Source organism: Gorilla gorilla, chromosome 13 (assembly GCF_029281585.2).
Source record: "Gorilla gorilla gorilla isolate KB3781 chromosome 13, NHGRI_mGorGor1-v2.1_pri, whole genome shotgun sequence".
In the NCBI taxonomy this organism is placed as follows: Eukaryota; Metazoa; Chordata; class Mammalia; order Primates; family Hominidae; genus Gorilla; species Gorilla gorilla.
In genome coordinates this window covers 42335734-42362782 of record NC_073237.2, presented here as the reverse complement: position 1 = coordinate 42362782, position 27049 = coordinate 42335734, and the positions used below count along the sequence as shown (strand labels likewise).

Here is a 27049-nt window from a genome sequence, read left to right as displayed (position 1 = left end):
TGACATAAATAATTGGTATATTTTAGAGCTGGATTTCAACAACTTTTCAACACTGTCATCTTGTAAATGTCTTTCCATCCTAATCCCATTGCCCATGCACTCAGCAGAAGTGTGAGCCTCTAAGGTGGATGCTGGTATGAAATATCTCAGCTGGGGCAGGCTCTGAAAGGGAGAGATCTGGTTAAAGTGCTCATACCAAACAAAGCTCCTCATGATGCTGGCCTAACTCTCCCAATCCTGCATTTCTCAACAAAACTTTTTGTTCTTCTCTTTCATATAACTCCCGTGGAATAATTTCCATTGAATTGCATGGAAGAGGCTGTTCATGGGGTTAGTCTGGCAGATAAGAGGTCTCCACTGGATTTTTTCATTTTGCAATCAGTTTCATACATATACGTACATACTTTTCTTGGAGTCATAGTTCATTCTCAGGTCTTTTAGAGTTAAATATCTTTCATTTCTTCTTTTAAGGTCTTAATTCCTTGTTTTTCGAGTTTCATGGGAGATAACCAGTCACCAATCCAATCCATGTCAGGGGAAAAGTACAACAAATGAATGAAATTTGTAACCACCTTGGACGATGGAATAAGACATTTGGGAGAACACAGGAGAAGTGGGGAGGTTAAAGAGGGATGGCTCTGTGAAAATCTTGCATTATTCTTGCCTGAGGTCTACTCTTCCTTGTCATGTTGGTGGCTGTTTTGACAATGAGAAATATTTAATGGCAAACTTAGTCTTCTAATTTGAAAATGGAAATCATAACAGTTCTTGCCTCTTAGGGATAGTGTGAGACAAGTGAAACAATCCATGTAAAAGGTATAGTACTATGCTTGCCATTCTTTAAGAGCTCAACAAATATTCACTTTTTACCTATTAGTATCAATCTTAATTCTAAAATTCTATTTAAATATTTTCCAGTGGTGTTTCTAAATAATATCTAATGACTAGGCTAATACACTATGTGGTTCTTCTAGGGTTCAAGCATCACTGTTAGGTGTGCTGGAATCCTTTCCCGAGTCAGTACTGCTTTCTAGAAGAAAACCGGGGAGATCTATTTGGAATGTATCTAACTCCAAAGAAACCATCAGAGGTAACAGGTAGGGGATATGAAACGACCTTTTAGATATGAACCCTAATTGAATAAAAGTTGCCGAACAGCTGTTCCCAAACATCTGAAGAAGAGTTTTAGTCTAAGTGGAATGGCTGGAGAGTATGGGAAGAGTTCTTTCCTACTCTGTCTAAACACAAGCCTCTGTGACATTTATCAAAGAAATGCAGCCCTTTAAATCTGGGTATAAGTCCCAAAGGTGCTTTCCTTGTGAAGCTTCTTTTGTCCTCTGCTTTTAGGACTCTTTCTGCACACTGCATCCTCTATGTCACCCTCCAGTACATCTGCTCTTACACAAGGGGCCCCACAGGGACTGGCCCACACACCAGCCAGGGCACATGGGCCAACTTTTAACAGCAAAAGGAAATGCTAAATCCTAGAGTAGGGCAGATGAGAAAAATGGCATTCTTCAGAGAGCTAGGATGACTCACATTAAGATCAAGGGCCCTGAAGTAAGACAGACCTGAGTCTGAATCTCAATTCCAACAATAAATTTGTTTATACACTTAAGGCATCATGTATAGTATTGTTAAATAGATACTTTACAAGATTGTAACTAAGAGGAAGCAAAATAATATCTGTAAAGTGTTTCATAGATTGGCCAGCATATAGTAAACATTTAATAATTAGTAGCTATTATTATTTTTCCTTAAAATATTTTTTTCTGGCTTCCTAGCAATCATAAAATTTAGTCTTTTGTAGACTCCATGGCTAGGACTTGCAGAATTAAAAATGGTCTGAACAATTTAGACATTGCCTTTTTGTCCTCAAACCAAGGGGTGAATTTTTATTCTAAAATATCCAGATTGTCCATGTCACTTAACCAGTTGATTGCTAAGTCTGTATTTCTCTTTTATGCAATTGGGAAACATTAAAAAGTTGAATGTATATACTGTACACATACATGCACACACATAGACTTAAGTACATAAATGTGTATGTACCTTCTATAGCACTTAGCTCATCTGTTCTTTCCTATGACCTTTTCTATAATCCTGTGAAGTAGGTTTTATATTATCCTATTTTATGATTAAAGGAGAAGGGAAGACAGAAAAGCAGCCTGGCTTGGCCAGAGGCCTTGCAATTGATTACGTATAGAGCCAGGGAGTCCTGGCCCCGTTTCAGTTTTTCTTCCTCTGTGCTGCTGTGATGACTGTGGAAGTGAAATACTTCTTTGGCTGCCAAGGAAGTCCCAGCTGAAAGGTAACCAAAGGAAAGGGGTATCTGGGAGCAGCATGGCTGAAATCCAGTTAACAGTTAAAATCCCGTTGGGCAATTTCTCGTTAATTGACAACAGGAATTGCTGTCACTGTCCTGTCTAGCCACTTTCAAACAGTGGGGATGTTAGCAAGAGCTCCCAGTGAATGCTTCCTAGGGGAGCAGTGATTGCTTTGGCTAGCTTCTTCTGTAGCAGTTTTCTGGCGGTGAAAAGTCTGTACTAAGACAATTGGAGGTGGTAATCATTTTCTAATAACCACCTCAGGCTTTTGGCACCTAATTTGCTGGCACTGTCTAGGGAAGCTCCTTATGCTAACTCATGCTTCTTGCCATGTCAATCTGCTTATCTAATTTTGCTGGGAAATCTGGTATCACCCTTCAAATAGTTCACCTCAGTGGGATCCAGTGTGTGACCTGCAAAGTGCTCAAGGAAGAGTCTGATCGACTCTGACAAGCAAACAGCAGAAAGAAGTTTTGAAAAAACAGCTACCGTTTTTGCAGCTTTTTCACTGTAGTTCCATGGTGTTTGAAATCAGAATGTCATATTGAGTTAATGACACAAGGAAACACTTGGATGTTCATATTGTCTACTTGGTTTTCATGAACCTCACATGGACTGGCTTCATCCTGTTTCAGAGTCCATTCAACTGTAATTTCCACTCTACTTCCTGTGCAGGCCTTCCTCTGGTTTGTGGGCTGTACATTTCAGCCTGCTCCTTTAAGGGGCCCCCTGAGCTGAAAATGAAAGAGACATTTTGTTGCTTCTGCTACCTGCTTATCGTCCAATCCCAATCTCAGATTTTCTTTTTCTATTTTTTAAACCCGAGTAGCACTTTTCCAACTAGTGTGTAGTTTTTCTTTCAATTCTCTGCTCTTCACAGTAATTAAACAAGAGCTAGCCTCCTTTTCCAAATCTTGTTTTTGTAATACCTTTATTCCCAAAGAGTTATGCTTATAAGAATAACATAAATGTGTTAAACTTGGTAGGATTTGATGATTTCATAAACCCCAGACTCCTTGAAATTCTGCAGGTTTTTGTGAAAGGACTTGCTTAAAATCTTTGCTAATCTACCTGAATTTTCTTCCAAAGGCAGTTATATACAATGTTTCTTAAAACTAATTCTCCAAATTTGCAGTTTGGCAGCATCCTACTGGGAGTCTAGAAGGCTGATAAATCATGGAGAGTAGGTATTCATATAGGAACTATGAAAGCTCTATGTGGTAAACACTACTTAAGAAGGCCTTACATTTCATAAAAAGTTGGAGATTTTTGTGGAGACTCATAAAATGCATCCTTTATATCAGTGAAGTTTTTGCTTCTAGGTATATTATACTCACATCGAAACACTCCAGGGATTTTGTTTTCAGCCTGCATATACCACGTATATTTATTATCTGGGTAGATAAACTAGACGTATACATTTAAAGGAGTTTGCATCAGCTGCTGCTAGGAAGTTTTTCTTGTGTTAGTTAGATCCTGTGAAACAACCCTTGACATTTCACTAGCTGCACAGTTTGTAATAAAATCCATTTTAGCCTGAGGTTAAATCATGACTGTGGTCCTCACATCATGGTGGGGGATCCTGGTGGCCAGATTAAAGGAAACTCCACATTCTCATTTCTGACTTCCCTACAACCTTGTATTAAGACCTTAATTGAAAAACTTATTGCCTCTCTCACCAAAATATTTCAAATTTTAATAGTTTCCCCCAATGAAATTATAAGCACTATATTACTTTTTTCAGTGCCCTTGGAATTTCAAGGCTGGATGGGGGGCTTCAATGTCTGACTCATTAAGTGTTCTATATACAAAGCCCTACATGGTCCCTAGAGCATAGTAGGCATTCAGTGAATGAAATGAATGAATGAAAAGCTAGAGTCACATTTTAGTGACCTAACTGTATATTTTCAGAGTAATGTAGTGCTTAAAAAAGGACAATGATAACACATTTCTACAAAGAGATGCATGACAGATAACACTTCTCAAGAAGAAGGAATTTAGCTTCTGTCATTTGATCTAGGTTTTCAATTACAGAAGCATTGAGAATTTCCTGTGGCTGGATAAGGGCGAATCTTTAAGGCAAGTTGAAGACCCAGGCTGCCCATGTGGACATCAATACTCCCACAGAGCACTCTTCATGAAGAAAAGTGTGGGCTTGCTGTCTTTTCATCAAAACTCGTAGAATTTGGCTGACTGCCTGGTTTATCCCAGGACATTAGTCAGCCCACAAATCCCGCATTTGTTTATTCAGTCCAGAGCAAGTGAATACTGCCATTCTCTCATCTCCTTTGTTGGCAACACTTTGTTAACCTGAATTGAGTTCTGCAACATAAAATGAAGTGACTAATCTTTTGGGGGGTTCCCCCTCCCAGGTTCTTGTATGAGCAACTAAATCTATACACCACAAAGCCCCATGCTGTCATTTTTTCTCATCCTGCCCCTTTATTTTGATGATTCCACATTGTAGTTCATGAAACCAATACCTTCTAGAGTGTGGCTGAACTGGCACCAGCATTAAGAAAAGGAGTTTCCAAACTTTTTAGTTTTGTGAGAAAATGTTAGAGGAAGAGGGAGGTTAGGTTGACTATTTATACTTATGTAATCTTCTGTGAATTTGCAGTAGTTATCACCTTGTACTCTCAAAAGTTTTCTAGCTCTGAGTATGTGAATCTGAAAGTGCAGAAAGTAGGAATCTTAGCACAAAACAACCAGTTTGGATTATCACACAATTAATATGGGACGGAGCTGGAGTATGGACCTGAACAGAATGTATTTTCTTTATCGCTAGGTTATTTATCTATCTACAGATGTCTAGAAAGACCTGGGCTTTTTTAGCAAAAGTTTGAGAATCTAGCTTTCTAAGTTTCCATTGACCATGAAAGAGTGATTAGTTTTAGAAGACAGTTGGGGGCAACATTGTGCAAGTCAGAAGAGGGGATGAAGAAAATCATGAAGCTGAACATGTTTGCCATAGGCCCAGGCTGTTTTTCAGCATGTTTCACCTAGCAGCTTGGCAGATAATTCTCAGTGATCATTAGGTCTGTGGAAATTCTGTTTGGTTTATAAAGTTTTGGCCCTGACTGTGTGTACCACTGATAACTTGTTTTTCTCTCTCTTTCTTCCCTTTTCCTCCAACTCGTAGCCAGAGCTACCTTCCAGATGACTTCTTTCTACCACTTTCTTTCTTCCCAGTGTAAGACAATGCAAGTATATGCTGATGTTTGGAGCAAGAACATTCAAAAATTTTCTTATTAACGTAACTTCTAATGGAAATACAGTATACTACTATGGTGCATACAAAGAAGAAATAGCAACATATATTTGTTTTAGACCTGATTGCTGTATTTTATTCCTTAGGTCCTCCTTGATGTCTTGTAGACCGTCACTAGCTAATTGTTACAGCCATCGAAGGAAAAAATAAGGATTTTTACTTAGGACATACGTAACAGAAAAAGAGATGGTTTAGCAAAAAAGCATAGGCTTTGCAATAAGGCAGCCTTAAATTAAAAAAAAAAAGTTAACTCATAACTAACTGTGTGACCTGGGATAAGTTACTGACCCTCTTTTGGGCTTAGGGTCCTAATCTGTAAAACGGAAATTATAATAATAACCTTAGCTAGCATTTCTTGTGCACATACTATAAGCTGGTGATAAACAATTTATACACACTATCTCATTTAATCCTCACAACAATCCTGTGAGGTAGGTACTATTATCATTTCTATTTTACAGATGAAGAATCCAGACATAAGAAGTGAAGTTAAGTAACTTTCTCAAGGTCGCACAGCTACCATATGATGGAGCTGGAATGTGAATCTCTGCAGTTTGACGCCAGAGTGCATGCTCTTAGTCACTACATTTGTCTACAAATCTAAAACACATAAGACACATAGGAGGTGCTCAGTTAGTGGTATCTATTATTAAATCAGACTATAAATAATCACCAGGCAATGCTTGAAAGGCCACAAACAATTTCTTAGGATTTGTGACAGTACTAATAATTATAACTGATTATGAGCATACCTTGTGTCAGGCACTTCTTTTCATAGTATTTCAGTCATTATTTAAGAGATTTATTCTTATTTTTATTTTTCTAGTGAGAAAACTGAGGCTCAAAAAAGCCGACAAATTTGTTTAGGATTACAAAAATATCAAATGATAGGATTGAAAATCAAATCCATATCCTTCCTATGTGAAAACCTGTGTTCTTTCTGCTTTATTTTTATTTTTTTAATTTTTATTTATTTTATTTTTATTTTTTTATTTTATATGCCTTTTTATTTTTATGTATTTTACTTTATTTGTTATTGCTGGTGTTTTTTTCTTGAGACAGAGTCTCACTCTGTCTCAGCTCACTGTAACTTCTGCCTCCCGGGTTCAAGCAATTCTCCTGCATCTGCCTCCCAAGGAGCTGGGATTACAGGCACCTGCCACCATGCCTGGCTCACTTTTGTATTTTTAGTAGAGATGGGGTTTCACCATGTTGGCCATGCTGGTCTCGAACTCCTGACCTCAAGTGATCTGCCTGCCTTGGCCTCCCAAAGTGCTGGGATTTACAGGCATGAGCCACCACGCCCGGCCTGCCTGATTTTTAAAATTATTAAATTCATATTTGTTATTTATCAGATGCCTCTGCCACTTTATTTTTTTAAAATTTATTTATTTTTATTAAGGTATAGATAACAAATAAAAATTCTATATATTTATTGTGTACAGTGAAATGTTTTGATATATGTATACATTGTGAAATGGTTAAATCAAACTAAGATATCTGTCATCTCATATGCATGCCATATTTTTGTGGTGAGAACATTTATGATCTACTCTCTTAGCAATTTTTAATATTCTGCTGTTTGACTTTTAACCCAAGGCTTGGATTAGGACAGTCTTTGTAGCTTAGTTTTAGGTTCAGGGATAACAAAAGTTGTTTTATCCTTTGGGCTTTTGCAACTTGCCATTTTCATAATGAAGATCTGGGGGAAAAATTAGTTTAAATGGTTTTTAAAATAGCCATTAGCTCAGGACATACTCAGCCAAGGCAGGATAAGTAGTTTTGCCAGCATTCTCCTATAGGTAGGTTGGTTGTTTTTTGTTTTTTTGCCACAGTCTTTTTAAAAAACATAACTTTAAAAAAAACCTTGGTTTTCTGTGATTGATCTCTTTCACTATTTTTTATAGAGGGCTAGAAATATGAGTAAATAATTCTTGGGCTTGGGTGCAGGTGATCCATGTGCTGGCAGACAGAAATCTAAAGGGACAAAAGAGGTTGTCCTTTGAAGATACTTTTCCTGGCTTGGGTTTTATATTTTTGGATTTGATTTAGTGAAAATTTTTATTGAGGACCTACTGCACACCAGACACTCGGCTAAATTATGAGAGGTTTGGGGGGCCTATAATGGCATATAGGGAGGATGAATAAAGAATACAAACAATTATAGTACAAATCAGAATAAAATTTGGCATGCAACGGGCTATCAGATAATATGGAGGAAGAAAGCATATTTTATTAGTGGAGCTAGGAAATACATTACAAAGTTGATAGCATTCTTGATGGGTCTTGAAGGTTACATAGATTTTTTTTTCTTTTTTTTTTTTTTTGAGACGGAGTCTTGCAGTGTCGTCCGGGCTGGAGTGCAGTGGTGCAATCTCACCTCCCGGGTTCAAGTGACTCTCCTGCCTCAGCCTCCTGAGTAGCTCGGATTATAGGCTCCTGCCACCACGTCCAGCTAATTTATATATGTGTGTATATATATATATATATATATATATATATTTTTTTTTTTTTTTTAGTAGAGACTGGGTTTCACCATGTTGGCCAGACTGGTCTTGAACTCCCGACCTCGTGATTCACCCGCCTCGGCCTCCCAAAGTGCTGGGATTACAGGTGTGAGACACCACGCCCGGCAGATAGAGAGAATGTTGACAGGTGAGGAGGTATTCCAATGCAGAAGAATAATAGGAGCAAAAGCACAGTGGTGAGAAATTGGAGGGGAACTGTGAAAATTGCCACATAGATTAGAGGCAGGAAAATAAAGGACGGCTAAGTTTATATAGTGAACAGTGAGCCACATGGACACAGGTGACTGTTTTCTCCTTTTTGAACCCCTGCTTACTCCAGAGTCACCACCTCTCCTGGCTTTCTGCCAATCTTCTTGGCCACAGTTTCTCAGTCTTCTTTTCTGGCTTCTCTTCCTTGGCCTGAATGCTACATGTTAAGTGATGTCAGCTTCAGTTTTCTTAACCTCTCTTCTCTTAAGTTGCTATCATTTAAATATCTTTAAATATCATCTACATCCAAGTGACCTCTAAACCAGTAATTTTACCCACGACCCATCTCCTCAACTCCGGATTGTATATAAAACTGTCTACTCAACATCTTCACTTTTGATGTCTAAATCTCTATGTCCAATTTAGAATTCTTGATTCTTTGCTTTCCCTCTCTCCTGGAAATCCTGCTCTTACCAGTCTTCCCCATCTTAATTAATGAACCTGACATTCACCTAGTAGCTTAGTCCTCAAAACTAGGGATTAATCTAGATTTAGTCATTTTTCTAACTCTTGCCATATAATAACATATTATTCTGAGTTTACCTTTACCCGACCCCAAATAGGTAACTGCTGTTTTTGTTATAAGATAGTAATATTTGCCTCTGAGTGTATGTGAATTATTTTGATAAAAATAAATATTATTTTTAAAATATTAATTTTACAGGGATTGTCTCTTGATTTCTTTCCAAAAGTTAACTCATAAGTTGTTCAGCAGAGCTATGTATTCTTCAGTATGTTATAATTTCGTTCCATCTTCCAAAAGGCCTTCACATTCTCTTGGCTTACAGACTCAGATGCTATGGATTAGATACACAAGTACATGTTCCTGTATATCTATTATATAGTGAACATAACAATTATGATTGTGATCTTCCAAAGCTCATGTTTTTAATCAAAATTAATTAAATATTTTAAGCCAAAGAATAAAGGTAGATGCAGCATCTAGTCAAAAGGATATTTCTGCTGGCCACACTCAGGAAGACATAAAGATATAGTTGTAGAAAGTGATATAGTATTGGCCAGGTGTGGTGGCTCACACCTGTAATCCCAGCACTTTGGGAGGCCAAGGTGGGCTGATTGCTTGAGCTCAGGAGTTCGAGGCCAGCTTGGGCAACATGGTGTAAACCCCATCTCTACCAAATACAAAAATTAGCCAGGTGTGGTGGTGGGCATCTGGAGTCTCAGCTACTCAGGAGGCAGAGGTGGAGGATTGCTTGAGCCTGCGAGGTGGAGGTTGCAGTGAGCTGAGATAGTGCCACTGCACTCCAGCCTGGGCGATAGAGTGAGACCCTGTCTTGAAAAAAAAAAAGCAACCCAGTGATAGGCTGGGCAAGGTGGCTCATGCCTATATTTCTAGCAGTTTGAGAGGCCAAGGCGGGTGGATCACCTGAGGTCAGGAGTTTGTAACCAGCCTTGTCAACATGGTGAAACCCTGTCTCTACTAAAAATATAAAAAATTAGCCAGGTGTGGTGGTGGGCACCTGTAATCCCAGCTACTGGGGAGGCTGAGGCAGGAGATTTGCTTGAATCCGGGAGGCAGAGGCTACAGTGAGCCGAGATTGCGCCATTGCACTTCAGCCTGGGCAGCAAGAGTGAAACTCCATCTCAAAAATGAAACAAAACAAACAAACCCAGTGAAAACCAGTATTGAAAATAGATTGCCTCTCCCTTGCTTCATGGTCTATTCTTACATAATTTTCAAGATAAGTTCATTTTGGCGGGTACTGACAAATTTCCATTTATTTAATTTTTCCCCTTACATTCATTTCTTCTCAGTCTCTCCAATGAACGCCTTCACTGATATCCAAAGCATGAAGAGACACACCAGGGAAAAACATAGACCTAACACAGGACAAATGGAATTATTAGAAACATTTTCTAGCAGAAGAACACTATTCTGTTGCCATTTGAATCTTTGCTTCTTTCTAGGTTTGACAATGAGCCTATCATATAAGCCCAAATGTAAACAGAAAGAGGTTGAATCAGTCACGATAAGCCCAATTATGCTGTGGTAACAAACAACCTCAAAATCTCATTGGCTTAAAATATACAGAATTATTCTTACTCATGGCACATATCCATCTATCATCTGCAGGGGATCTGCTCACTGAAGTCACTTAGGAACTTGGACTGATGGAATGGCCACTTTTTGGTCACTATATGTATTAATCTGTTTTAATCCTGCTGATAAAGACCCAAAATTGGGAACAAAAAGAAGTTTAACTAGACTTACAGTTCCGCATGGCTGAGGAGGCCTCAGAATCATGGTGGGAGGCGAAAGGCACTTCTTACATGGTGGCAGCAAGAGAAAAATGAGGAAGAAGCAAAAGCGGAAACCTCTGATAAACCCATCAGATCTAATGAGACTTATTTCACTATCAAGAGAATAGCATGGGAAAGACCGGCCCCTATAATTTACCTCCCTCTGGGTCCCTCCCTCAACGTGGGAATTCTGGGAGAAACAATTCAAGTTGAGATTTGGTGGGGATGCAGCCAAACCATGTTATTTCACCCCTGGCCCCTCCAAATCTCATGTCCTCACATTTCAAAACCAACCATGCCTTCCCAATAGTCACCCAAAATCTTAACTCATTTCAGCATTAATCCAAAAGTCCACAATCTAAATTCTCATCTGAGACAAGGCTAGTCCCTTCTGCCTATGAGCCTGTAAAATCAAAGCAAGCTAGTTACTTCCTAGATACAATGGTGGTACCAGTATTGGGTAAATACAACTGTTCCAAATGGGAGAAATTGGCCGAAGCAAAAGGGTTACAGGGCCCATGCAAGTCCAAAATCCAGCGAGGCAGTCAAACTTTGAAGCTCCAAAATGATCTCCTGTGACTCCAGGTCTCATATCCAGGTTATGCTGATGCAGGAGGTGGGTTGCCATGGTCTTGGGCAGCTCCATCCCTGTGGCTTTGCAGGGTACAGCCTCCCTCCAATCTGCTTTCACCGGCTGGTGTTGAGTGTCTGTGGCTTTTCCAGATGAATAGTGTAAGCTATTGGTGGATCTACCATTCTGGGGTCTGAAGGACGGTGGCCCTCTTCTCACAGCTCCACTAGGCAGTGCCTAGGGACTGTGTGTGGAGGCTCTAACCCCACATTTCTCTTCTGCACTGCCCTAGCAGAGGTTTTCCTTGAGAGCCCTGCCCCAGCAGCAAACTTTTGCCTGGGCATTCAGGCATTTCCATACATCTTCTGAAATCTAAGTGGAGGTTTCCAAACCTCAATTCTTGACTTCTGGGCACCCACAGGGTCAACACCACGTGGAAGCTGCCAAGGCTTGGGGCTTCCACCCTCTGAAGCCACAGCCTGAGCTATACATTGGCCTCTTTCAGCCACAGCTGGAGCAGCTGGGACACAGGGCACTAAATCCCTGGGCTGCCCATGGCGCAGGGACCCTGGGTCCGGTCCATGAAACCACTTTTTCCTCCTGGGCCTCTGGGCCTGTGATGGGAGGGGCTGCCATGAAGGTCTCTGACAAGGCCTGGAGACATTTTCCCCATGGTCCTGGGGATTAACGTTAGGCCCCATACTACTTACGCAAATTTCTGCAGCTAGCTTGAATTTCTTCCCAGAAAATGGGTTTTTCTTTTCTATTGCATAGTCAGGCTGCAAATTTTCTGAACTCTGTTTCCCTTTTAAAACTGAATGCCTTTAATAGAACCCAAGTCACATCTTGAATGCTTTGCTGCTTAGAAATTTCTTCCGCCAAATACCCTAAATCATCTCTCTCAAGTTCAAAGTTCCACAAATCTCTAGGGCAGAGGCAAAATGCCACCAGTCTCTTTGCTAAGACCTAACAAGAGTCACCTTTTCTCCAGTTCCCAACAAATTCCTCATCTCCATCTGAGACCACCTCAGCCTGGATTTTATTGTCCATATCGCTGTTGGCATTTTGGACAAAGCCATTAAACAAATCTCTAGGAAATTCTAAGCATTCCCACATTTTCCTGTCTTCTTCTGAGCCTTTCAAACTGCTCCAATCCCTGCCTGTTACCCAGTTCCAAAGTCACTTCCACATTTTTGGGTATCCAGCAAAGCCCCACTCTACTGGTACCAATTTACTGTATTAGTCTGTTTTCATGCTGTAATAAAAACATACCTGAAACTAGGAACAAAAAGAGGTTTCATTGGACTTACAGTTAGTTCCACATGGCTGGAGAGGCCTTAGAATCATGGCAGGAGGTGAAAGGCACTTCTCATGTGGCAGTGGCAAGAGTAAAATGAGGAGGAAGCAAAAGTGGAAACCCCTGATAAACCCATCAGATCTCGTGAGACTCACTTCACTATCAGGAGAATAGCACAAGAAAGATCAGCCCTCGTGATTCAGTTACCTCCCCCTGGGTCCCTCCCACAAAACGTGCGAATTCTGGGAGATACAATTCAAGTTGAGATTTGGTAGGGACACAGGCAAACCATATCACTATACCACAAGTTTTTTAAAAAAAAAAAACTTTTGAGAATCTTGTACTGATAATTAATATCTGGTCTGGAAGTGAAGCACATTTCTTTTTCTTGCAACTGATTGGCCAGAACCAGCTAGATGGCCCCACCAAGCCAACATTGGGGGAGAACTGAAATATTTGGCAAACAGCAACCATGACCATCACAGCTGGAAGTTCTCAGTCTGGAACTCCTTCCCCAGGCCTCCCATTTCTGGAACTCTGAGAACAACAATCCAGGAATCTGATGACATCTTTTCCTTTAGTAGCCAAAATCTGATGACATTTTTTCCTTTACTAGCCAAAAGGGAGAACAATAAGCAAATAAATTCAATTTTCTCCCATTTATACTTTTAAATTTGAGAACGAATTGTGTGTTTATAAGAAAGTGAGGGTTGAGCATCATGAAGAAAAATATAAAGATCTTTAAAAAGTATATAATTGGGCCTATTAGCTACAAACATGGATCATTATTAATATGTGTCTGACTGACATTTAAAATGCATAATCAAAATCAAAATGCATAATACAAAATTCATCCATTAATAGCAACTAAATTTCATTAGGTAAGTAGTAGTGCTGTGTTTAAAAGAGTAATCTATTTGGAAACAGGAATTAATACTCAGAATATTATTATTAATATATTTGAAAATTACTTGTGTTTATTTGTCCCAGCCCTTACAAGGTGTGTGGTAATGGTTAAGGTATTTCTCCTCTATATGCCTGAGTTTTCTTCTTTATAAAAGGGGGGAGGGAATAATAGCACCTGATTTTACTTTTGTTGTGAAGATTAAATTTGTACATATATATATATATCTATATATATACACTTATATATGTATGTAAAATATTTAGGCTTGTGCCTGACATTAAATACTAAAAAATACTAGCTATTATTTTTATCCTCATATTATCAGATATGACACATTCATAATTTAAACAGAAGCCTACAAAGAACTCATAAATTAAAAGAAGATAATCTTTTCACAAGGTAACAAATTTTGGAACAATTTTTTAGAGTCTCTAGACATCTGTTACTGACATTGTGAGTGAAATGGGTCTGTGAAGGGAAGATACAGGTGGAACTGGTCCAGTGTTTGCAGAGGACCATGATATTTCTATATCTCTGCTGGCTCCCTATCAGTTCTAGAGCTAGTCCAAGTGACGCCTCCATAACCTCTGGACAATAAAAATGCACCATGCTATTGTTAGCATGATGAATGAATTTATTTTTGTTTAGCTTACAAAAAGTTAATAGTTTTCAAAAGGGTCTTTATGTATACAATTGAAGATACTACATTCTTGAAAAGGAAATCTTTACAGCATACAGGTCCCTGGCACTAATACCTCATTTCTGGGCACAGCTTGATATGGAGGTATAGTTTGTGTTTTATCTGAGGAAAATTTAGGTTGGTGTTATGTTTTGGGCTAGCTCTGCTGGAAACATTATTCTCTTTTCTTTTAGAGCCAGGGCTGTGGGCTGTGTCACTTGTGACTTGGCAGCCCTTAATGGGGCTACATGAGGAAGACATTTCCTTACATGATTCCAAGAGTCTTTCTCTGGGGTTCTGAGGTAGTCTCTGTGTTTCTTGGAGATATCGTTGGCTCTAAAATTTCCCCTAAGTGAGGTGATATTCTGTCATCTCATGCATGGGTTTTGGAGGCTGAGGGGTATCTGGGTTGGCTCCACCACCTACCAGTTGGGTAATATTGTGTAGTTTTTTTTTTAAACCTTTCTCAGCTTTAGTTTCCTTATTTGAACAGGGTTAAAAATTGGGCTTGAGAGAAGGATTAGAGATAATATTAGTAGATATTGTTGATGAATTGGGCGAAGCAGAGGGAGGGGGCAAGGTTGACTACCTTTGTTTCTGTCTCAAACAAGTAGGTGGTGATGCCTTTGAGGAGATTAGAAAAGTGACTTGTGTGTGTGTGTGAAAGACACACACACACACACACACACACACACATATATATATATAGAGAGAGAGACTTATAAATTTTGGATATGTGGTTTCAAGGCACTTTTCTGGATGCATAAGTGTAAATGTTCAGTTGAAGTTTTAATGGTGCTTAGGAGAGAGATGTGAACGATAATAGAGATTCCAAAGGCCTTTACATCAAGAGGATAACTGAAGCTATAGGAGCAGATGAGGCACACCTGTAAAGATGAGACAAGAAGAAAGCCTAGGGTAGCTCTGAGAACTTTGCTATTTAGTGTCCTCATAGAGGGGATGGAGGATTCTTCACAAAAAGTTCAGTTTTGTGACACCACATTCCCCTGATTTTACTCTTACCTCTTGAGACACCAATTTTTTAATGAAGAAGAAAATTATGTTGTCTGCTTAAAGTAAGGAAAGCAGGTGTTCGTGGGATTCCTTAATAGACATATAGAGGTTTAAAATACCTACAAGAGTAGGAGATAGAATTGATCAAGTAAAAAAATTGAAGAGATTAATTGAGGACTTAACATCAGAGACCATATGTTTGTTGTGACAATAATCCAAATTATTGTAATAATGTGTTTAGGAGTATTTAGCCTTGTAGATACCAAGATTGCATTGATCCTGTGTTAGGAGTTTGCCAGGTGTGTGCAATAGTGAGAAAGACATGAAGGGATTTGAGGTTGCTGATGAGTGACCAGTTCAGATGACAACTACTATTTCTTCAACTCTTTCTTCAACTTCAACTGTCCGTTTTGGGAAAGGCTAGTGGCCTGTGAGGAAACGAAGACCCCGGAGCTGGACGACTCAAAGAGTTTGGAGAGCAGACGTGTGCAAGTGAGGGTTTTGTGAGCACTGGAGGACAGGCAGCTGAGGCAGAGAGTGTGTTATTTGCAGTTACGATATTGGGTGTGGAGCTATTTTTGGTGACAGCGAAGCTCAGGATGTATTTTTTTTATTATTCCCATAGGTGATGGATGCTTTTTATTTTGCCACAAAACCACTGGTGACGTTGCCTGTGGCCACCTTGGAGATGACACTGGAGGTACACAGGATGTATCCCTGGAAGTGGCAGGGGGTATAAGTCTAGTAGGAGATTTGTTATTGAGTATTTAAGGTCTAGGAACAGATTGAGGGTGTTGGGTGGATTGCCCACTAAGACACTGGGTTTTCTAGCATGATGACAGAAATTGGAGTTGGGGGGAGAGAAGAGTTCTATTGTGTCTTGAAGAATGTGATCAGGAGGTATTTCTAATGACACAAACATAGAAGTATACACACTGGTATAGTCAGATGGCATGAGTACCAAGGTGGAAGTGTGGTGGTCCTAAAGTGGCATTAAGGAGCCAATAAATTGTCATTCCTACCTTAGCTCTGTGTCAGATGAAATACACAGCATAGTGTGGGGAGAAAATGTTGAGCTTATTGGGGATGGGGTCTTTCACATAAAGGAAGAAAATTTCAGAAGGCATAGTGGTATGAAAAGAGGAGAAGCCAAAGGGAGGAAGGTCAATAAAGGGTTAAGAATGAGGGGAGGCGAATTGACTTTCTTTCAACGTATGAGGATTATAGGAATGGAAACCTTAATTGGAATTAATTGACCACAAATATTCCAAAGATGGAGTGAATCAGTTAGAGACAGAGATATCTGAGGGTCTGAGGGTCTGAAGTAGGATTTGTCCCAGTCGTGTGTGGGTGGGTTCACTGTGTGGAGCCTGGGGTCTTGAGGATCTGAACATGGGCTGCCTCCTGTGTGCACGGTGGAGGCATCTGGCCTGTTCTCCCTGGGGTGGACTCATGATGAGCTGAGTGGCCAAACACACAATGGTTTTCATTTAACATCTCATTTCTAGCCTAATGACAAACCTAAAAGGTGGGCATAACAATAATGTTAATAAAACATCTGCATTTCTCCCATCCTTGGAGTTGTGAGGATTTAATGCAATTGTTTGTGGGAAAGCACTTTAACAACTCTAAATTACGATATATATGCTAGGTTTTATTGTTACCCACACCTTTGATGTATTTCTCTTTGTACTCTTCACTGTATCTGTAACACATTCCCTAGGATAATTAGGGCTACCCTTTAACAAAGCCAAGACTCTATTTATAGTGGTAAGCTGGCACCTGGGCTGATTCTCTCTAGTGATTATGTAGTTTTGATGTGGACTGGCATTCTTCCCTGGAGTTTGAGTACCTCCCTCAGTGCTTCTCCCGTCCAGAAGTTCCATCTCTGTGTTTTTCTATTACAAAGCCCAGACACCCATCTAGGCCACCCACCAGGTTCCTCTTTCCAGTCTTAAGGACATCTTTAGCTCCTGGCTCACTTGTGAGATGGAGTGGACTGACATGCCCTAAGCAAAGATTGCCAGCCTGGTCTAGTTTTCCAGGTCCCCCTTGACTCGACAATAAAGTAACCACTAGACTTTGAGAACTGCAGTTTTACATTGTCTAGAGTCTTCTAGACTTTCATGAAGATAGGCAAATATGATTCTAACCAAGATGTATTAATACCTCCTACTTCCTTTGAAATGTAACTGAGACTGTACTTGATACGTTACAATTTCTTGGAAGGGGAAAGGAAACTTCTGCTATTGAACGAACTTTTTGTTAAGGTAGCGCCCAAGCAGGTTCAGTAGCTTTGTTCTATTATCACTTTTCTACTGACAGTGATTTTTTTCCTTTCAAGGCCTGGGACATGGAGACTGCTTTTCTGCAGAAACCACATCCCTTGGAGTAATGAGCTACACCTACCTCAATTATTCAGTGCAGTACAACACTCCAGGTCAGCTATTAAGAGGTGCACACATTATTTTTAGAAAATGTGAGTCAGTCTTGGGAGAAACAAATCTATGCTGTATGTTCTTTTTACTCACTTGATTTACAACATACTGTGATGTATTCTTTTTCTATTCAGCATCTTTTTGTACCCTTAGCTCTTTGTTCTGAGCATAAATGTGACCTTTTGGCTTCAGGTAGAAACTCTGTCTCAGGAGCACTCCCTGGACACAGAAGTTCTTTGAAATAGCATTGATTTTGTTTAAGCCTTCATGTTCCCCTGGAAGGCTGATTAACCTTAGTGCCTTCTTTCTGTAATAGCTCATGTTGAATTATCTCCCTCTGTCTGATTATATCTATTTGAATCACCTGCAAGTTTCTTTTACATGTCTAGAGTGAGGACAATGTGGTTGATGAAGAGCTGAAATCTTCTAGGTAAACATTAGATTTTTTAAAATTCTATTTTTTTTTATTTGTAAGACAGGGTCTCACTCTGTCATCCCGGCTGGAGTGTATTGGCATGATTACAGCTCACTGCGACCTTGAACTCCCAGGCTCAAACCTGAGCAGCTGGGACTACAGGTGCACTACCATGCATGGTTAGTTTTTTAATTTTTTTTTGTAGATAGAGGGTCTCACTATGTTGCCCAGGCTCATCTCAAATTCATGGCCTCCAGAGATCCACCTGCCTCAGCCTTCCAAAGTGCTGGGATTACAGACATGAGCCACTGCACTAAGCCAAAAACTCTTGTTCAAATTACATTTTCTGCCTTAGTAATGCTGCTTTCCTAGCTTCTGAGAATTTCTAAGACCCGATGGTAACTCTGTGCTAAAATTAAAATACGAATGTCCTTTTCAAAACTGCACAATCTCTTTGCTATTGTCAATAGTGTCTCAATAAACATACAATAGCAAAGAGATTGTGCAGTTTTAAAAAGAACATTTGTATTTTAATTTTAGCATAGAGTTACCATCAGGTCTTAGAAATTCTCAGAAGCTGGAAAAGCAGCGTTACTAAGGCAGAAAATGTATTCACAATAGCAAAGACTTGGAACCAACCCAAATGTCCATCAATGATAGACTGGATTAAGAAAATGTGGCATATATACACCATGGAATACTATGCAGCCATAAAAAAGGATGAGTTCTTGTCCTTTGTAGGGACACGGATGAAGCTGGAAACCATCATTCTGAGCAAACTCACAAGGACAGAAAACCAAACACTGATTTTCTCACTCATAGGTGGGAATTGAACAATGAGAACACTTGGACACAGGGTGGGGAACATCACACACCAGGGCCTGTTGTGGGGTGGGGAGAGGAGGGAGGGATAGCATTAGGAGAAATACCTAATGTAAATGACGAGTTAATGGGTGCAGCACACCAACATAGCACATGTATACATATGTAATAAACCTGCACATTGTGCACATATACCCTAGAACTTAAAGTATAATAATAAACAAAAAAAACCACTGCACAATCTCTAGTATTCAGATGGAGACTAAGCATGATTTTTCTTATAAAAGAGCAGATCAGAATGTTGTATCTTTTATTCAGAAGACTGGAGTTAATCACTGTTATCTTTAGTACTTAGTGCTGCCAAGGCTGTGTGTTCAGAATGAGGATAGGACGTCAAATAAATGAAGCTTCATAGAACAAGAGCAGGGTTGAGTCATGTAGGCAACTGTTTCAGCTTCCTCACCTAACTTAGCACCAAAATGTGTTATTGTCATTACAGAGTGTTGATTTAAAGAAAAATAAAAAGAACACACACACACACATGCGCACACACACACACACGTGTAGCTACATGTCTAGGAAGGATGTGGAGAGTTGAAATATGAAGGCAAAATAAAACATCTTTTTCAAAGTATACAGCCTACAGTGGTTAGCACAGAGCTGGCCGCATAGCAGGGGTTTCATAAATGCTTGTTGATTAAACTCTTTTTTTTGAAAACCATAATGTAGAAGCAAAGAGCCTAAAGTGTTTTCATAAATCTTAAGTGGTAGCTTTATGTTCCAGTTCAGCAAAACACAAATTTGAAGGCAATCTGTACATTAGGGTTCAGGTGAGGAAGGCAAAGGAATCAATGAAATTGTAAAAGCTTTCCAAATTTGCCTTTTCTCTTAAAATTGTCTTTCTCTCATTCTCTTCTCTCTATTTCAGGAATGCAAATATCCTGTTTCATCAATCTTTTGTTTTCTGACTCAAGATAGCAACAATAATTTATTGAGCACAAACCATGACTTTTGGGTCTGTGTAGCCCCCAAGCTTTATAGTTCAATATCTGACACATAAGAGGGGCTTACTCGACACTTAAATGTTAGTTTTGTCCTCACTTTTTTCTCTTTCTCAGAGATCTCCCTTTTCCCCTACTTGTATAAGCATGAAGAAAGCTTTCTTTTCATTCTCTCCAAGTTTAATCAGACAACTCCACATACATACATCTTTGTTCACAACTATGAACAAGACAGAAAAGTTCCTGGACCTCAAGGACTTTACAATCAATCTGGGAAGGCAAACATTGAACATAAAATGTCCAGTCTGATAAGTGTTAGGGAAGGAAAACTCAGAATGCAAGGGAATATAATCTAATCTAGGAGATCGTGGGAAATATCACTGGGGAATTTGGAACTGAAAGAAAAATAAGATTTGATTAGGGGAAATTGAAGGATCAGGGAGTCAGGCGGAGAAGAGTGTCCCGGCAGATGAGACTCTATGTACCAAGCCCGAGTTTGACAGAGAGCGTGGTTTACAGAAGGAATCTACAAGGTGTAGTTTCCGTAGCAGAAGTGTAAGAGTGTTACTCGTAGGAGGCCTCTATTGAACTCTTTTCCAGTGACGTAGTGTGTGGTCTTTAAGCGGCTTTGCAATGATAATAAGATCAGCATTGCATTACTGAATGAGCTCCTTTAGTAAACGTGGATATGTACTTTCTGAATCTATTTGTTTGTTTTTCCCAAGTCATAAACAGTGAATCAAGCAAATGAAACATAATCAAGCTTGGATAGTATCTTCCACTAATTTCCTTGGTCCTAAGTAAGACTGACAGTAAACTGATGGTCAACCTGTTCAATGGGCTTTAACAAGTAGTAGCCACATCCAAGTCAACAAACAGTACAGGCAATCAGGGCCCCTGGCCTACAGTGAATCATGGGAATTACCCCAGGGACCTATGCTCTGGGGACTCGTCCTTCCTGGCAGCTATAGATGCCATCAGAAACTCATTTGCACACTCTTATAACCAAGATAAGGGCAATGGTTAGTCCCCTGTCATTGCATGTTAGCTTTCTTTCCCTTTTCTAGGCTTTTTCAGATGCCTCTTTTACATTATTACTTTTCCTGTGTGAAAATAATGAGTGGGGAATGGGTAGGTCATACAGAGCGATAATTTCATTCCTGGGCCCCTGTCTTGCAGCTCCCTAAGTAAAGTTTTGCGCCTGGCACTCATCTTGCATAGTAACCTCTGGCAAACCCTTGGGTAATAGAGGAGTAGCAAAACCCATGGGTAATGGAGGAGTAGCAGGAATATTATGATTAGCTAACAAATTCACAAAGTACATAGGAATTTTTTTATCGAATTAACCACTATAGCTGAGGAATATAGATTAGTGACAAAATTGTGCACTCAGCAAACTCTATTAAAAGTATTTCATTATTCCCGTGAAAAAACTCCTAGGAAAATGATTCACTGACAGATATATGATTGTATAAGTATTGAGAAACAGTCTTTCTTTTTTGCTTTTTATTTGTTTATTTAATAGACATTATAGTTATACATAATTATGGGATACAATTTGATGGTTCGATACATTTTTATGTTGTATAATAATCCAATTAAGGTATATTTAGTGTACTCATCACTTCATGCATTTATTATTTCTTTTTGATGAGAACATTCAAAAGCCTCTCTTCTAGCTCTTTCGTAATATCAATACCTTACTGTTAATCATAGTCACTCTACTGTGCAATAGAATGCTAGAATTTATTCCTCCTATTGAATTGTAACTTTGTACCTGTCGACCAACCTCTCCCCATCTTCTTCCCCTTCCTTCTTGCTTCCCCAGTCTCTGGTAACCACTGTTCTATTCCTTTTTTTGTTTTTTTCTTTTTGCGGAGTTTGCTGTGCCGCCCAGACTGGAGTGCAGTGCACAATCTTGGCTCACTGCTACCTCCGCCTCCCAGGTTCAAGTGATTCTTTCTATTTTTTGGGAATTTGCGTTATCTAATACTTAGGCGCCTCAGATTTAATGGTGGTAAATCTCACTCATTTTATGAAAACCAAATGAACACTATCCTCACAATGGTTAGAAAGCAAGATCAGCTCAACTTCATGAAAATATGACTATAAAACCATTTATTATTGCCAAGTGGTTGGAGTGGAGTTGACAGAAAGATGCATTATTTTAAATTGTGTTTTAGATGACAGAACAGGAGTCAGTAATGTTCCAGTTTGGAGGAATTAGAGTTAATTGGTTAATTGATTGATTCGATTCAGTCAAATTTATTGAATGACTGCTGTTTCAGACACTGTATTTGGTCCTGGGAAAACACAGATAAATAATATATAATTTTATTATAAATTAATAAAATAGTTTTTTCCCTCCAAATGTCAGTAGTCCTTGGAAAGGACATGTAAACAATGAATATAAAGTGACACATAGTCCAGTCAAGATAGGTAGGAAGGTCTAAGTACAATTGAGTGGTCAATTTCACTTCAGGGAAGGGCAATGATCAGGGAAGATTTCCCAGGGAAAGTGATGCTTGGGCAAATAAGTAAGCATGTTACAAAGAGACAAGGAAGGATAGGGCATCCTGGGCAGAAGAAGGAGTGTATACAAAGGCCAAGTGACATATGACAACATTGTACATGAAGGAAACTACCATCAGACAGAGCTGAAATGTTGGCACATGGTGAAGTGCTAGTTACCGGTCCCAGCCATGACAGTAGTGTAACAAATGCCTGCCTCTGGTGCACAGCAAGATATTAAGATTCCTCAAAACAGTTCATATATTTTATAAATTAAGATAGACATTAACAGAAGCTCATAGAATCAATTAATGCAAATGTAAGTGACCTAAGAGGCATTTTGTTCAGCATAGTTATTGATTTTGCCTGACCCAAAGGATTTGAATTTGGGAAGATGTAAGCCTAGAGTAGCTGTCAGTTATCTTGTGATACATGGGCCTTGGAAGCAACGTGCAGGGACACAGTGGACCAATGGGGGAAGATTAGGTCCTGGTGATGTGATTCAAGCCACTGGATTAAGCCACATCTGAAACGTCTATTTCTGTACTCTTCAGTTACAAGAGATGTTAGTTTGAATTATTTGCTTAAGTCAGTTTTTAAAAAATTCAATTGCAACTTAGGAGATACATCTGGCCTCTTCATTTTACAACTTAGGAGACTAATATCTAGTATGACAAAGTGACTTGCCACCAAATGGCTGGTTAAAAACTGATACTAGGACCCAGCTCTAATGACTCAGAGGCCAGGCTTAGAAATATCTAGCTTTTTTTTTTTTTTTTTTTTTTTTTTTTTAGAGACAGAGTCTTGCTCTGTTGACCAGGCTGGAGTGCAGTGGCACGATCTTGGCTCACTGCAAATTTTTAAAGCATCTACATGTGAGGGCCTAAGTATACGAGTACCTAGAAATCTATTTTGCAGCAACTATATATTTGATAGCGTGATTGAGTTTAGTTTAAAGATGACATTTCTAAGTGGTAGTGCTGTCAAAAGAGCATTGCATTGAATCAAGAATCTGGCATTCTGTGTTCATAGTTCACTTTTGCCACTAATTATTTTTGTGACCCTGGGTATTTCTTTCTGGGACTGTGTTCATTGGATATGAGTATCTCTAAATCTTCTTCAACTTCTATGATTCTAAATAGAAGTACGCTCAATTTTCAAGTATCCATTGTGGATTTTATATACTGCTATGTATCCTGAGAAAATCTTCCTTTTGAATTATTTTTTATATTAATGAGTTCAACTTCACAAATATTTACTGAACACCAACTATGAGCTAGGTGATGTAAAAGTGAATAGTTACTTCTAGTCAGTATTACTTACTTACTTTTGTATTCCACAGTGCAGTTTGATATTGTTTGTAGTTCCAAAGCATTAAACAATGCCTTTTAATCTAGGACATGTGGAATCTTCAAATAAGAGCAGAATTACAAAGAGTTTTAGACTGCCACTTTGCATCATTCTGAGAGGCAATACCATAAGTGTTCAGCAGTCAGAAGAAGGGACAGAGGAAAGTCCTGAGCAGTGCAGGTGGATTAAGAACTAAATATGCCTACAGAAGCACATTCATACCTAAATGTCATTGCATTTGGATCATAGGCCTTGAGAAGATCTGTACCATCACTGTGGGTAACTTGGGCCCATTTAGAGTACTTGCCTCTGAGGGAAATAAAAATTTGCTAGCAATTTTCTCTAAATGACATTATCATAAGCACTTAATTCCTTGATAGGTTCTTTTAGATAATTTTTTTATAACGAAGCAATTAATTTGATTCACCAAAGTAAGTTTCTAGTTTATATAAAGACCAGATCTGGCCTATTTCTTAGCTTGTCTACATTTGAGTAGTTCCATTGCTGGAAAATGACCCTGGAGCTTTTCAATCTCATTTGAAGAGTCCAGGGGACAGACAGAGACACTAGTTATGCAGTTTACTAGAGCCAGATTCCATTTCATCTCTAATAATTTTTGCCTGTGTGCGCCTGCACATGTAGGTTAAGCTATCTAAGCCTTAGTTTTTTCATCAGTCAAAGGGGAATAGTGATATCTCCCTCCAAGGGTTGTACAACATGGTGGTTATTTATAGCACAGCCAGAATAAATGTTATTAGATAATATAGTCTCAGTCAGGTTTTCCTTGGACCATGGTTTAGTGACATATTAGACTCCAAAGAAGCAAAATGCTAGGAGCACAAGACAGCCTAACTTGTGAGTTGATGTACAGTGTGAAGATGCACCACAGATTTAGAATTTCAGTTGACTAGAAGAATAAGTGGTAGAATTTGTCCCTGGTTGACTACTGTCTTAACTTTGTGTCTTTGGGGAAATATTTAAGCTCTCCAGACTTCTATTTCTTCCTGGTTAAATCGGGAATAATATTCCTTTCTCATTTCGTAGAAATTGAAAGGAGATAAGTATGAAAGCGTTTATGAGAGTAGAAATCATGAGTGTGAAAATTCATGCTATTATGGCACAATTGATGTTGAAAGTTAATATTACAGGCCATTCCTTTTTTGCACAGTGAAAATTGTTTTATATCCATATTGGCCCCTGTCACATATTAAAATATTATTTTCTCTTATTAATTTCTATGAGAATAATACTGCCTTCATACTTTTATAAAGGGACCTAGGAAACCAATATTTGTCTAATGTTTCAGGCTAAAGAGTAAAAAGGAATAGGTATACTCTTGAAAATAGATGGCTATTGTCAATATTTTTCCTACCAAGAAAACAATTCCTTCTCTATAAAGAACTGTTACTGTTTGGAGCAATATTTTCACGATTCAAAAAGATTATCTGAGCATGTGTCCAACCATAACTGACCCCTGCAAAATATTTCTAAAAGCACTGTGCACCTAGGCTGGGAAGTATGCAAAATTAGCAAAAATCCCCTAGCATTTTCACACCAAGCCATGTGTATTTAATATACACCACCTCAAAGAGGAACATTACCACCCTAGCACTATGAGTGAGGTGAGACAGAGAGATTTCTAAGAATATATGGGTGTAATTTTCTGTTAACTGAGAGTGATTGACAGTTCGTGGAAATCTGCCCTCCAAAATAACCTGTTTTGCAGCACCCTTAGTTTTATTTGATATGAAGAAACTGCCTGCTGTTTTGACCCATTTAGCTACTAGGAACTCTATTTACTACCCTAACTGCCTAAATCCCTATGGATAAATTAGGCAGTATCTGTTTATTTTAGTTTAGATTTATTTTTAAAACCAGTGTTCCTTTGACTGTTCTTACTATTTCTATTTCAGAGTTGGTTGAAATAAGATAATGTAAATAAAAATACAATGCAGTCTAGATCAAAATCACTGTACATACCTAGATAATTTTTTTTTTTGAGACAGGATCTTGCTCTGTCTCCCAGGCTGGAGAGCAGTGTTATGATCACAGCTTACTGCAATCTCTGGCTCCCAGATTCAGGTGATTCTCCCACCTCAGCCTCCCTAGTAGTTGGGACTACAGGTGTGTGCCACCACACCTGGCTAATTTTTGTATTTTTGTAGAGATGGGGTTTTGCCATGTTGCCCAGGCTGGTCTCGAACTCCTAGGCTCAAGTGATCTGCTCACCTTGGCCTCCCAAATGAGAAGGATTACAGGTGTGAACCACTGTGCTTGGCACCTAGAGGATTTCAATAAAATTTGAGGTCATATAATTTTAAGATCACATTTCCAAAGGAAGGAGTTTTGCTTCTTTTCAAATGCATGAACAATGAGCAACTATATTGTTTTGGTAAAACTAGTAGTCCCAAATAAAAAAGAGGTCCTACTAGTCCCTAGTAGTCTAGTCCCTTGACTAGAAGAAAAAGTCAAGCCCAATTTATTTTATCTGCAGGACTTGGTTTAAGGGGGATTATAAAACTATCACCACATAAAGTCTTTGATGAAGAGGACATAGGGGGATGTAGGGAGTACTTCAGAGATGCATCTGGTCACTCTCGAATACATGACACATTTACATAAATATATATATCCAAGTAAACTTCAGACTTCACATATTTGTTTCCTTTTGTTTCCTTGTTGACAATCCTTATCCAAGCTGACAATCACAGTACACTGCTCATGTAGATTCCACTGCTGAGAGCTGGAAGCTGAGAGTAGAGTGGGCTGGGGAGCAACTTTCTTGGGACTATTATGCTTTTCTTGCACTTTACTAGCTTCCTGTTCTTCCCCACCCACTACCTCTCCTGGGCACTGATTCCAGGCAAGTGAGATGCATATCTGTGGACTATGGTTAAGTGAAAGCCTTTGTCCTGGAAAGCTCTATCTGGTTTCTCTTAAGCCAGACAGACCAGCTTGCCATGAAGGCTTTCATAGGCTCTGGTCCACACTTTAGACTTCCAACTGGTCTGCTACTGACATTCTAGGCTATTGTTTCTCCAAGTAATGAATGAGTATACCATTGGTGGTGGAAGAGAGAATTTTAGGTGGTACATAGACAAATGTTTTTATTGTGATTGTTATGTATTTTTAATTCATATGAGAAAAATGTTTTCCATTCATGGTAGCAATATACAGTTTCTTCCTTAAATACATTTACTTAAAAATGTGAGTTGATTTAAAGAGAAATATTAATAAGACTTCTGGGGAAACTCAGGCATGACAAAATACATGAAGGTGACATGTGAGTAGTTGAGGTTTAGAAAGCACTGCAATGTTATAGACTCTAGGCTAGCTCCCTGCCTATCCCCAGGCCAGTTAACTAGTTGAATTCTGTCAAGAGTCAGGATGTCTTTGCCTGTTGGCCT

At 39.0% G+C, this 27049-nt stretch overlaps 1 long non-coding RNA gene across 2 annotated transcripts in view; it reads left to right on the top strand.

Annotated features, from left to right (window-relative positions):
• Positions 1-27049, top strand: part of LOC109028365 (uncharacterized) — a 133468-nt gene that overhangs the window by 56789 nt on the left and 49630 nt on the right. For both annotated transcript variants that reach the window (XR_010130191.1, XR_010130192.1), the window contains one exon: positions 975-1097. This is a non-coding gene — a long non-coding RNA (uncharacterized lncRNA). The remainder of the gene's footprint in view (positions 1-974; positions 1098-27049) is intronic.